This window comes from Palaemon carinicauda, chromosome 12 (assembly GCF_036898095.1).
Source record: "Palaemon carinicauda isolate YSFRI2023 chromosome 12, ASM3689809v2, whole genome shotgun sequence".
Classification (NCBI taxonomy): domain Eukaryota; kingdom Metazoa; phylum Arthropoda; class Malacostraca; order Decapoda; family Palaemonidae; genus Palaemon; species Palaemon carinicauda.
In genome coordinates this window covers 68,153,708-68,168,707 of record NC_090736.1, presented here as the reverse complement: position 1 = coordinate 68,168,707, position 15,000 = coordinate 68,153,708, and the positions used below count along the sequence as shown (strand labels likewise).

The 15,000-nt window shown below is 34.4% G+C and overlaps 1 pseudogene; it reads left to right on the top strand.

The window, feature by feature from the left end:
* LOC137650876 (neuronal acetylcholine receptor subunit alpha-7-like) overlaps positions 1-15,000 on the top strand; it is a 197,765-nt pseudogene that overhangs the window by 174,741 nt on the left and 8,024 nt on the right.

Below are 15,000 nucleotides of genomic sequence, written 5' to 3'. Positions count from 1 at the left end.
TATAGATATATATATATATATATATATATATATATATATATATATATATATATATATATATATATACATATATATATATATATATATATATATATATATATATATATATATATATATATATATATATATATATATATATATATATATATATATATATATTTACTGTATACTATATATATATATATATATATATATATATATATATATATATATATATATATAATATATATATATATATATATATATATATATATATATATATATATATATATATATATATATATATATATATATATATATATATATGTGTGTGTGTGTGTGTGTATACACACAAACATACACATACACACACACACACATATATATATATATATATATATATATATATATATATATATATATATATATATATATATATATATATATATCACCATACAATTCAACTTATTATTGTCTAAGAGATAAAGTTTTTCCAGACAATTTTCATGTGTATGGGAGAGAGCACCGTCTAGTACTCTACCTAACTCGCATGCATCCATTGAGTTTTTATGGAATTCAAATGAGTCAGCTGTATATATTTTTTTATCCATTGCGTCTGAACAGTGAGTTAATTTATTTAAGTCTTTAAAGATCGTATATGTTTTCCTGTCTGGGGAAATCAATATATGTCCTGTCAAATTGGATATTACTGGATTTGAGTGATTCGTCATGAAAGTCGGAAATGGTGATATCCTGTAAGATTGCCAGGCATCGGAAGAATCAAAGGGAATTGTAATCATAATCAAGTGATTTTCAACACTTACTGTAATTAGGCTGTAATGAAATTCTAACCTACTTGCGTCTAACAAAGGAACATAACCTAATCTCTCCCGTCCGTTCTCCACAATTAACATTAAGTCTCTTATTGGCAACAAATGCGGTGACAGTACACCTTTAGGCGCTAACGTGATAGGTTCCACATAGTCTTTTGATTTCTCAATGAAATATGCAATTCTATTATGTATGTGATCTATTTTTGAATCATAAATACGTTAACGTTGCCAACAAATCCTGTACTTCCATAATCTGACTGATATTACTAAAATGTTTGTTTACCAAACTCATAATTTGATTGATTGAAGCTAACTGATTCCTTAGTTCTGACATAATCAATTAATTTTCATGAGTCAAAAACTCATTTTTCTTATTTTGATTACTAATCTTAAGACGATTTGAAATCCTAAGACTAAACTTGCAATAGAACCAAAGATTTTTAGTGCAGCAAAAATAAACGGGCTACGTTTCTCAAGGTTATCGTGTCCTACTGTCCACATCAAAAAGTCACGAGCCGAAGATTCTGCCTCGTAAGTCTTATTTTGTAAGTCATCAGATAGCATCTCTGCAACTTTTAGTGTCGATGCAAGCGAACTCTCTGTATTGAAAGGAAAGTGTCTTCTATACATATCATTTAATGAAACAGCAAATCTTGAAATGGGGCTCTTTAAGGTAGTGACGTCCTTCTCTGGGAGAAAATTTGCTTGCATATGCACTTCAACAACTACGTTACTTGATGTAATGAAAACGTCTTCTTGTCTTTCAACTATAGCGCCATAATTAGAATATAACTCGTAACAATAAAAACTTCATCTTGGAAACCTGTAATGAGAAAAATATATGTAATTACTTCTGTATTAAGAAGAAAAACTTTTAACATATAATGTTCACAAAAACAAAAAAAAATAAAAATCTTTCCCTCACTTCTTTCCCTCACTTCTTTCCCTCTTATTTTAATTTCTTATGTGAGCCAATGGTACGATTCTCTCATCAGTGGGTTGGGATACGTTTTGAACTCCAAACCTATTGGCCGTTAATGTTTTCAAAATATTAAATGGGTCTTCAAACATAGGTGTTAGTTTATAATTGAGTACTTTACGTACATTTACCTGTATGTATACATTATCACCCACGGTATAGGTTTTAGTTGGCTTTGCTATTTTATCATGATTCCTTTTCATTATGATTTGTGATTCTTCTAAATTCTTTCGAAGGATATCAAAACAACTTTTGCTTGCATTTATATATTCTTTTAAAGGATTTGATAAATTAGTTGTAGGCGTTAATATATGGAAAGGCATTCTAACTGGGGTACCATACAATGCCTCGTGCGGTGACATTTTAATTGATATATGATATGAATGATTCAGAGTACTCAGTACCGCAGGTATTGCAATATCCCAGTTGGGGTCTGATCCCCCTAGTGTTACTCTTAATATAATTAAAACCTTCCTATTCGCTTTTCCACTAGCCCATTCGACTCTGGGTGATATATCATGGTATTTATATTCTTTATGCTAAGGAATTCACATAATGAGGTAAGAAAGTGATTATTAAATTCTCCACCCGAGTCTGAGATTATCATGTGTGGAATTCCATGTTTACAAATGTAACACTCGTAAAACTTCCTAGCGCATTCAATCGCAGTTTTAGTTTTAAGCACTATTAGTTCTATATATCGAGTTAAAGCATCTACAATTACTAAGAGGTGCTTAGTTCCTCTGTCTGACTCGTAAAATCCTGTTAATAAATCTAAATGTATCCTTTTAAAGGGTTGATTGGGCACGGGATAAACCCCTAGGCTGACAGGTGTTTTCGTATGCCTTTTCTTTTCCTGACAAGTGCGACAATCAGCTATGTGTTTTTTTATATCTAAGCATCGTATGCCAATAAAACAATGATTTGGCTTTTTGTGACATTAATGAGAACCCCAGGTGTCCATGCAATGGATTTGCATACAACCAATTTAGGACAGTAGAAATAAGTGAGATTGGTACTACTACCTGGTCGTTAGTTACATGTGGTGTATTGCGGGTTTTCCTTGTCACGGTTCTACACAGAATATTGTCCTTGATTATATAATTCTGCTGCTTATACTTCATATATTCCTTTTCCTTAAGATTGCCTTTCAAAGCATTTAAAATTTTTTCTAATTTCTGATCTTTTCTTTGCTCAGTCTGCAATAATTCAGCACTCCAGCCCAAATCTTCTTGTTCAGATATTGTTTTAACAATAGGCATGGATGTTGATATATATATTAATTCAGCTAATGGCTCTGTACAAGATGACACGGGGTTGTGTGATAATGCATCAGCAAAGATATTTGCTCTCCCAGGTAAATACCCGATTCTCGCGCCAAAGTCTTGAATGATCAAATGCCACCGAGTTCGTTTGGGTCTGTGGCTGAAGCCTTTAAAGAAGTCGGTTAGTGGTTTATGATCAGTAAGAACCTTAACGGGATAACCGTATATTATGAACTTAAAATGCACTAGTGAATTAACAATAGCTAGCCCTTCCTTGTCTATTACTGCATACTTACTTTCCGAAGTTCTCATTTTTCGAGAATAAAAAGCTATCGGGAAAAATTGTTTATCATATTGCTGAAGCAATACCCCACCTACTCCTAAGTCTGAGGCGTCTGTTGCAATGAAGAATTCCTTACCGAAGTCAGGAAATTTTAAGGTAAGAGAACTACACAGTTCATCTTTCAAGTTATTAAACGCCTGTTGATGCTACTCAGACCATATGAAATCTACGCCCTTCTTTGTAAGATCATTTAAGGGAGCGGCTATTATTGAATAATCGCGTATAAAACGCCTGTAATATCCACTACAACCCAGAAATTGCTGTATTCCCTTGACATTAGTAGGTATCGGAAAGTTACTGATAGCTGACACCTTATCATGGACTACTTTAAGACCTTGGCTTGACACCGTAAAACCTAAATAGACAAATTCTGTTTTGAAAAATTCACACTCACTAATCTTGACCCTTAAGTTATGTTGTCTTAGTCTCTGTAGTACTAGTTCTAATTTACGTAGATGATCTTCTAAGGTAGTGGAAAAGATTACAAGGTCGTCCATATAGGCATGCAATATATCCCCTAGCAAGTCTCCAAACTCTATATTAATCATTCTTGTAAATGTTATGGGAGCACAACGTAAACCAAAAGGCATCCGTAAAAATTCATAATGTCCCCTGGCTGTGCTGAAGGCTGTGTATGGGATACTATTTTCTTTTAATGATATCTGGTGAAAGCCTTTAAGTAAGTCCAAACTGGTAAAATATTTATTCTGACCTAACAAAGATAAAATATTGTCAGTACATGGCACTGGGAATTGATCAGGGATCGTCTCCTCATTTAGGCCACGGAAGTCTACGCAGGTACGCCATGTTCGATCTTTTTTCGGTACAATTATTAATGGAAAATTATAAGGGCTCTTAGATTTCCTAATGACTCCTTCTTCTAGCATTTTACCTACTTCATCATTTATCTCATTCTAGAATTTCATAAGGAGTCTGTACGAGGGTACATAGATAATTTTCTGCTTATCCTTTAACCTTACATGATGTTCGATAACATTTGTTTTTCCTAAGGATCCATCCGTAGTGGAAAAAACATCATGATATTTAGTTAAAAGTCCAAGAATTTTCTGCTGAATTTCTTCGTCTTGAATGTCTTTATTATTTTATTTTTAATAGATTGCAAAAGGGATTCATCCGCAACTGATTGAGCGTGATTCATTTCAGCAACGATAAGAATATAATGTTTATAAACTTCTACATCCAAGATATGTTGATTTTTGTGAATTACTAAAGTGGTATTTAAATAACTACAGACTTCAATATTATATTGTTGATGTGAGCCTACTGTATAAATAGCTTGTGTGACAGACAACCCGTTAGTTTTCAAAGTGTTGGAAAGGATTAATATTTCAGATCCCGGTAATGTTTTCTTTACTTGCACTATTAAATTCCAAGGTATGTTCGGCTCGATAGATTGCGTGCAAGATGATATTACGGGTGAACGAGAATTTTGTAGGGTCGCGTATATTATTTCTTTATTAGTGAGACAAGTTATTGGTTCTTCAACGTATGTCACTGTTTTATTTGTCGTCTCCTTTTTATCCAAAACTGATTTTAAGGTATCAGAAGACTTAAAGAATTTTCTTTTGATATACATGCTGGGCTTGGCAGGGGCTAAGATAATGTTTTGATTGCCCATAGATGGATATCCTATAATTACAGCTGAATACATATCAATGTTTTGTACAACAACAAATGCATCGGCAAACTTGCGCTCACTGACCTTGATCTGAACATGAGTTACGCCTATTACATTTAATTCATTATTTCCTATACCCGAGAGTCTTACTCCGGACTTTTCTATTGGGAAGTTCGAAAACAACAAATGATGTGTCCTCAAATCCATGATATTACGTGGACTACCAGAGTCCAAAAATAATGAAAATGATCTGTGTTCTAAATTTACAGCATATAATGTTGGTCGTAACTCATTTTAGCTTATTATTGTATGAATTTGTTGCAAATCTACGGGAGCATGCACTGATTTATTTAATTCGTCCGTGTGTTTCATAGGAAAATCTATTGACATGAATGACCTTGATCCAACATCACTCTCTTCCCCACTGGAGTTAATTATGTGGTATTTGCTTTGCTCTGCACATTCTGAAAATTAGTCTGACCTGGCGATTCTGGTTTGACGACCTAGGATCAGCGTTATTCAAAGAACTATTTGTTTGTTTCTGATTTTGAACTACATTGACATTTGGCTGTTTCTTCTTATTAAACTGAGGATTTTTCTTCTTATTTCCATATGGAACTGACTGTGGAATTGACTGTATTTCTAGGATTCTGTTGTGTCTTACGCGAGTAGCACTGACTATATGAATGAGTTGAACTATTATGTAACGAACAGAATCTCGTTCTGAAGTCCGCAATCAAGTGACCTTGACGTTTGCAATTATAACACGTCATTCCTGCAACTTGACTATTATTAACTATGTGTACTTGATGTGGCTTTGTTTCATTTTTTTGCAAAAACTTGTATAAACACGGGATCCAGATCAGGACACTTAGACATATGTTTCTTTATCTGTTTATATACATCCAATTCCGTACTTGCAGGCGGTAACTTTTTATCAAAACACCGCACTAAAGCTTCAGACAACATAAGTGTCATGCAAGTTAAATACATTAATCGTAAGAAATCTTTCACGGAGATTTTATCTCTAGTAACCCAAGTGGAATTACCCAAAATATCTTGATATTCGTTAAGCCTATCGGCTAGGAGAGCTGCTTTCTCAATAACATTAAGCTGAGTCATAGTGGCTTGATAAGTGTATTTCTTAATGTTAAAACTACATATAAGGCTTCCTCACCTCCATAGACTGCACGTAGCCTAACTTTGAAATCATCCAAGGTAAATGCTTCTCAAAATGAAACACCCCTTAAGTACGAACTCGCATCTCCTTTAGAAAAGTCTATAAAACTTTTAGCTTCTTGTAATTGTACAAAGGGGTCTATAATCTGTTTAGCATTTAAATGAGCATCGATGGATGAAATCCATGACTCCACATTCTGAGGCAAGAACCCATTAACCCGACCTTGAAAAGGAAGGAGTGTAGAGCGAGCATTTACTAGTGTCACAATGGGAGGGGGGTTACCATGTCCTGGGGTTGGGTTACTCGGTCCAGGGGTGGGGCTCACAGCGGGCGTCATGTTTACTGTATTTCTTTTTCTATCTCTGCGACTCCTTGCAATCCTATCAAAATATCTATATGAATACAGACGTCCACTGCGTAAACGCATAAGCACTAAATGATAAAGATTATAACAAAATCCCCCAAAACAATGGTACTAATACAAAGATATTTCCCGAGAACTTCTGAAAGAAAACAGAATACAAAGATATTTCCCAAGAACTTCTGAAAGAAAACGGAATTAGCACAGAGAGAAAAAAATAATTCTAGACTAGAATTTGAAGTTGAATACAGTTTCCTTAAATGAAAGAAAATTAAAGATTAGCAAACAACTCACCCCAGCAATAATGGACGATCGAATCGTGATAACTATACTTCACTGCTCAAAACTGAAATGAATAAAGAAAATGTACTTAGCTTCGTTTTATATGGGCGAAGGGTGATGTCGTCATTTCCTTTCACTCTCACTGGATTGTTTCTTCTTATTGATGTTTGGGTGAATGTTTTCGGTCCGATTTCCGTTGAAGGTAGTGCTTCCTGGATATGTTTCTTCAATGTTTAGTTAACGTTGAATGTCAGTCCTTGGTTTTCTTAGGATGTTGATTGAAGATCCAGTTCCTCAGTTTGTGTAACATTCATTTGTTGGTATTAAATGTTTTCATTTCTTCGGTGGACTATGATACATAGTCAAAATTGTAGATTCATTACTGTTGATTTCTTGAAGATCTTTCTCTGGTTCTTAGAGTTTTATTCGCTGGTTCTTGAAGATCTTTCTCTGGTTCTTAGAGTTTTATTTGCTGGTTCTTGAAGATCTTTCTCTGGTTCTTAGAGTTTTATTCGCTGGTTCTTGAAGATCTTTCTCTGGTTCTTAGAGTTTTACTCCTTCCACCATTTATTGGTGTGCTACTGTTACTAACACATTTGGGTTCCCTTCAAATATCATCTTCAATGTGTCGTACACTAGATCCCGTCTCTCTCTCTCTCTCTCTCTCTCTCTCTCTCTCTCTCTCTCTCTCTCATAAAAACTCCTGTGTTGCTTCTCTTGGCACTTCCGAAATCTGTCGCTAAAACTTTACTCGCATTTTTTACTTAGATGGAGGATCTCCGTTTTCTGTAACATAACTCACTTGTCACAACCATTGTATATCTTGCCTCTCTTCTCTGTCACTTTCTGCTTTTATTGTTTACAAAATTCTATGGGCTGAATCTTTCCCTTACTGGTTTATTTCTGGTCAAAGTATTTACGATTTTTCAACCCTTATTTGAAAAGAATACTTGGAAAGAGTTGAATTAAGGTATACAAATATGTTACTTCAAATAGTATAAACATAAAAAGGAGTCTGGTAGAAGAAAATGCTGCTATTGTAAGGTTATCTAACTTACAGAGACGGGAAAGGGTAGTTGTGTTGGGTAATTCAAATAGAAATGTAGACACCAACCACCCGTTTAGCTACTACTGCCAGAGAGTCATTGAGTCCTTTGATTGTCGATACAATACTACATTGGATCCCTCTCTGATTACGACTCATTTTGCTTTGCCTACACATTCATTGAAACAACAAATAATCTGGCGCATTCTTTAAACATTCTCCTCTTTCTTCATATATCTGACAACATTAAGGTATATGAAAAATTCCTCTCCACTCCAGGGGTAGAAGAGACTCTTTAGCTACGGTAAGCAGCTCTTCTGGAAGGACATTACAAAATTAAGCCCTTTTTTTCTAGTCTTGGGTAGTGCCATAGCCTCTGTACCATGACCTTCTACTCTCTTGGATTAAAATTCTCTTTTTGAATGGAACATTCAGGCACAATATTTCATCTGTTTCCTTATTGTCTTTCCTCACTAGGCTATTTTCCCTGTTGGGGCCCTTGGGCTTATAGCTTCCTGCTTTTCCAACTAGGATTGTAGCTTAGCTAGTAATGATAATAATAATACAATTGGCAAACGTTAGAAGTGAATATGAATATAGATTTTTATCCAAAGGTTCCCAGAGAAGGACTTGTTTGTTGGGAATACGTGGATTCTAACAAAGCATATACATAAGATTTTTGAAAAGGAGAATATCTTAAAATATTATTTATTTCAGTGTACGTATTTCACAGAATAGAGTAATTATAGATGGAAGAATTACCTAGCGATAGAAATGACCTTAATTTATCTAAATCTTGAAGGTAAATATTTCAGTGGAATAAATGACTTGGGGTTGTGGTATCCCATGAGAAACGTCCCTGTCTCGCAATCTGTTGGACGGTAGTTCAAGCCCCGATCAGACTTGAAAGTTTGTGAGCTAGGAATTGAGAGTTTGGAGGAACCTATAGGCCTTGCATGCTACGTCATCAGCAGCGATTGCCTGGCCCTCCCTGGTCCTAGCTTGATGTAGAGGGGACTTGGGCATTGATCATATGTATTGTTAATAGTAAACAAGAATATGATTATCAGAAGGGAAATAAGATATAAATGAAAGTAGGATACATGGGGCATAAAGATGATAAGTGAAGCAAGGAAGATTCATAGTAAGAAACTAAGACAGGTGACATAAGAATTGAGATTGTTATTTTCAATTCCATTTTCCCAAATTTTGTCTTTCATAACGAAGAGAGTAAAAACATTACCGAATTTATATCTACGAATATAAGATTAATGCTTTCGAAGGGACCATCTCCCTTCCCCTTCAGAATACGTATTCTGAAGAGGAAGGGAGATGGTCCCTTCGAAAGCTAAATAAACTTCTATTTTTCATACATTGTGGGTTATTTTATTTATCATAAATACACGGAAAATTGTGTATTTTAATGTAAAATTAACGCTTTTGGGCAGATGAATGTTTATCTTGTTAAATATCAATAGTGTAAACTCGAGTAAGCAGGAGTGGCGAAGATGATTATTCAGAATCAATATGAAAATAAAAAAAATTCTGTTGAACACATCAATGGTTTGTTAAGGAGTAAATCAACTGACTCAAATTCGCTTCTTTTTTACGTATTTAGGATATTAGTACTTATTCAATAGTCTTATAATATGTGAATCTAAAAATTTGGGTGATTGTCAATTATTCAATAATTACATATTTTTGCTATTATTGATCATAAAATATTAATACAAAAATTGTCATATTCCATTTGAATATTGATTACTAAAATTATTAAGTTAAATTATTTCAATAAATACTCATTCTGATAAAAATCATCGTCATATTTCATCATACCAGGCAATAATTGTCTATGTTACATCTGACATTTATTTCAAACAAGTACAGATTGACTTCATACAAAATCAATCACTTGGTAATTGAATAAATTTACAGCTAATGCCTATTGCTTTCTGAGATCCAGACTTCTCAAAAATCAATTAGTCTTTGTTGATTGCACGAGAGGCCAAAGTTACAATGATCGAATTAATGTTAATTGCCAAGCAATAAGGAGGGAAAATTTGGAAAAGTTCGAAAGGAAATTGCCTAAGGAAGTTCTATCATTTTTATATAGCTTTATGTTTGTGGTAGCCGATGCGGTAACGTCCCTGACTGGAGAACGCCAGACTGGGGTTTTAGTCCCGCTCAAACACGTTAGTTTCTTTGGTTGCTGCTACCTCACCTTGTGAGCTAAGGATGGGGTGTTTGGGGGAGCCTATAGGTCTATTTGCTGAGTCATCATCAGCCATTGCCTGGCCCTCCTTGGTCCTACCGTGGGTGGAGATGGGCCTTGGGTGCTGATCACATTTATATATAGTCAGTCTCTAGGGCATTGTTCTGCTTGATAGGGCAATGTTACTGTCCCTTGCCTCTGCCATTCATGAGCGGCCTTTAAACCTTTAAACTAGCTACAACAGTAAAGTAGAGAGATCAGACATGATTGCTGTAAACATATGATTTAGGAGTGTTTTCCTTTTCTTCATTATACGGGATTATTTGATTTGATTCAATATTGGAGATAAGTTGGTAATTCAGTTGTCGTTTTACTCTAAGCCAAAACAAAAGTGCATGATACAATCATTGTTGCGAATATTACATTTCCGAGTATTTTCAATTATTTTGGTTCGATTATTCTCGTTTGGTATTACCAATAAACGCTTGATCGTCTTTTTTTCCTGTAATACATGCTATAGTTTCACGTGAAGCTTGAAAAAAAATATACCAAAAACCGGAGCTGGGTAAACTTTTTGCTTTTATGAGCGTCCTAACTTTATTCCGTTCCTATTTTAGTTTTTACTGATTTTATTTTTTTTTTATTTATTCATAGTTGGTAATCTCAATTTCAAACTCTAAGTTTATTTTAACATTACATGTAATAATGCCCAAATTGGCCGCTATAATTATTGTTGTAAACTCATTTATGTTAGATAATTATCAGTCTATTTCTTTATATTTTTTGTTCTTGTTTTTTCGTTTTTTTTTTTTTTGGTTGTTGAAAGTGATGAATGAGCTGTAACATAGTCTCACCCAAGTACACACTACACTGATTTTACTAAGCATATCACTCCTCATAGAATATTTACTGAAAAATCCAACATTAATCTCTATATCAAATACTTAGGCCTATTTTTACCATTTGAAGTGGACACTGTAATGAAACCTGAATTAAATCATTCCCCTCAGGAATGTACTATGGAGTGACAATCTGTCTGGTCAGCTTCTCCTCGGGGATGTCCGTGCTAACCTTAAACATCCACCACCGAGGAGTTCGGGGGACCGAGGTTCCGCATATCATCAAGAAGATCGTCTTGGGGGGATTGTCCAAGCTGGTCTTCCTGCACTTCGAAACCCCCGTTATGGCACAGGAGGAAAAAAACGTCCTCCTTAATGTAAGTCACTCAAAGTATTTCATATCATAAAGGCAGACTTTTAGTTTTGTTACACAGAATATATATATATATATATATATATCGAACATTGAATGCTATAGCACCTGCTGTGTCAACTATATATATATATATATATATGTGTGTGTGTGTGTGTGTGTATACGTGGGTGTTTTTATGTCTGTAACAAGAAACATTTACTACGCCCTACACAGATTTTCTAAAAATAAATCTCACTAACAATAGAAGCATAGTAAGCCTCTGGCAAGTGCAATAACATGAGGAAAAGGCCTTCGGAAATACATCTCTGAGAGAGAGAGAGAGAGAGAGAGAGAGAGAGAGAGAGAGAGAGAGCAGAGTGCTTAAAAATAAAATCAAAGGTTAGTTTACATTTCTTTTCGACAAGTCCAGTATTTAATGCCCACTCAATGATAAACACAAGCCTACAGTCCATGTTTGCGTGGGCCCAGAGATCTACTTGGTAGGACATTAGTAACCATTGTCTAGTCCTCCCTGGTCTTTGTTTGGTGGAGAGAGGACAGGTGAGCAAACTTTTTCCTGTCTTTAACCAGTGAAAGAAAAAAGTAAATGAATAATAAAAAAATAGCATAAATAGTTATGGTAAAAAATATAATTACATTATTGTATGCATAAAAGTTGTGTATACTAATACCCTACACTGATATTCCAGAAATTCTGAAAAAATATTGAAATTCAATTAATGAGGGATATAGTTGATAATATCGGTTATATTTTCTTTAGAAAAAAGGCAGGATATTTTCCCCAGACTGCAAGGATTAATGAAAGCTTGTGTTGAGTGTTGCTGGTCCAGGCATGTTGGAAAAACCCTGAGAACTTGTAAGGAAAAAGCTGTAGACCAAATGGCCGAAGATTGAAAATAAATGGGATTAGAAGGGTGAAATTCAGCGAGGAAATAAAATTGTAGACAGAAAGAAAAAAATGTTTGCATTTATGACCAAAGGATGTGGTGCATGTTGATGTATCATCTTGCATTACCAGCAATTAGATTACCATGTTGCGTTTGTTACTCGACAGATTGAATTCCAGGTAAAGTTTGTAACCAGGTATATCTTACACATGTAATGAAGCAGTAAAAATAGTATGTAATATTAATTTAATAAAAAGGTAAAAGAATGCGGTAGTGCGTAATATGAATGATATGGAGAATTTTCTTTAAAATATCCATCAGGATAAATGAAAAGATGAAAGCTGTGAATAAATAACTGGGAAATACAATGATTAAATATAGGTTGAACAAATTATTCATACGAATTATAACTATAAAATAAAGCTACTATGGTGATTCACACTTATTTGTGAAATTTTAAAATATTGCGCAGAGAAGCAGAAGTTGGACCATTACACGTTGAAGTTTATCGAAGAAAAAAACTGCTGAAAGATAAGATATGGGAGGAAGGAGAAGAAATAAACAATTCATTCCTTGGGAATAAAATAGACCCAAGAGTTGTGATTAAAAATATCCCAGGAGAGGAGGAAGAAAATTATTTTCTGATTGGATGGAGAATATGAACCGTTGGCTGATAGATCCAATGATTTTTTTTAATCATCCCTTAAATATTCCTTCACCAAAATCTTTGATTAAAGGAATGAAATTTTACATAAAAGGATACCACAGAAGAGAAGGAATATAAACATATGTGATGATAAGCTATAATTACCCAGTACGTATTACAATATGCAAGCATACCCAAATACATAAATCCAATGCATACCTTGTAATATGAAGATCCAATATCAGAAATTTGTTCCTTAACAGAACATACCAAAGAAGACCGTAGGTTGAATGAGACAATGTGTAAGGATTGCAAAGTTCCACAAATAATGAGACACTTATGCAAGTATAAAGAAGAGGAGAAAATATACATGATCTTAAAAACAAGGCTATTGGAAACTTCCTTGCCACGCAATCTAGGTAACGTGAGTTCGAGACCTGCCAAAGCCTAATAGTTTCTATAGGTGTTTGCAACTTTACCATCCATGTGACCTAGGGATGGAGTGTTAGAGAGATTCTACATGTTTACTTGCTGTGTCATCACCAGTCATTGCCTGGTCCTCCTAGGTCCTGACTTGGAAGATTGACTTTTCCCTTACCTCTGCCGATCATAATCGATCTTTAAACTGTAAAATAAAGTGCTGCCTTTTGAGCACTCATTTAATGATTGAGTAAAAACTACAGAAATATGAGAACGTATAGTAATAAAAATAATGGATATTGGGAAAAGTTTGCAGATGCTGAATATACATGGATTTGGGGGGAAAAGATTCGGGGGATTATGGTGAGTTTTGAGAGATAAAGTTAGTGGAGGAAAAAGATAAAAAAAAAGAAAAAAAATTCCCAGTTTGGTGTCAGGTGGCAATGTGACCTCAAAGTAGGAAATTATATTTCTTTTTTATTTATTTATTTATTTATTTATTTATTTATTTATTTATTTATTTAGAGAGAGAGAGAGAGAGAGAGAGAGAGAGAGAGAGAGAGAGTAAAAAAAAAATGCAGCCGTTTCCAGTCCATTGCAGGACAAAGACCTCAGACATGCCAATTTATGCTTTGAGTTTGATAGGAGATTTTCATCTAATCGTACACAGCAAACCAACCTAGTATGGGTAACCCTGACTGGTAGAGCTTTGCTGATCAGGTCAATACGCAAGCCCTTTTCACCACGTTAAGGTATCCCAAACTCAGAAAGGGATATATATATATATATATATACATACACACACACACACACACACACACACACATATATATATATATATATATTGAATTTTTAATCTATGTCACCTTACTTCCATAAAATTAAAGAAGGGAAAAAATGCTAATCTTAATTTGAAAGTTTCATTTTCTTCCACGATATCTCTAACGACTTCACCTGTTTATTTGTGACAGGATATGAAGCCTGACCTGACCCCGTGCTTCACCCTGCAGGACCTCAGACCTGAGCCAACAGTTAGACTAGACTCGATTACAACTGAAAAATTCCACCTTCACGAGATGGACAACATAGAGCACTTCAATGTGTCTCCAAGATTTACTCCAAGGAGAAACGTCCCTTCAAATAACGATGCTCCTTCTAATACGTCATCAGCAGCTGGACAACCTTCAGGTACGATCACATTACTGGGGAGTTTATAGAGAAATAAGATAACGACACGCGAAATGGCGTAAGATTGGATAAATCGGAGATAGAATTTCAAAATGTTTACATGAGTGGTAAAAGTGAATCTAGTTTTTGAAAACTAAATAATCGTAAGAATTAACGAGTTGCACATCTGTTAGTGAAGCAAAAATAACTCCAATCTTTGTTATGATCTTAGGGTTGGCAACGTAAAATTAATTAAAATATATGAGTAGTCTTTGAACTCTGTAAACATACCTATAAAACCTAACAAGTGTAAGCACTGTAATGTAGTAAACTGAAATATTTGTTTGTATTTATGCCGGTTGACATAAAGATAACTACAGTAATTGCTAAATCTTTAAATCCGGCAAGATAAGGGTAACTGTAGTGTCTATGAAATCCTTAAGCTCGGCAGTATAAAGATAATTACAAACTGATAAGCCTTCAAGCTGAAAAGCATGCATATGATTATGATAGCAATTAAGTCATTATTTCAGTAATAGAATGATAA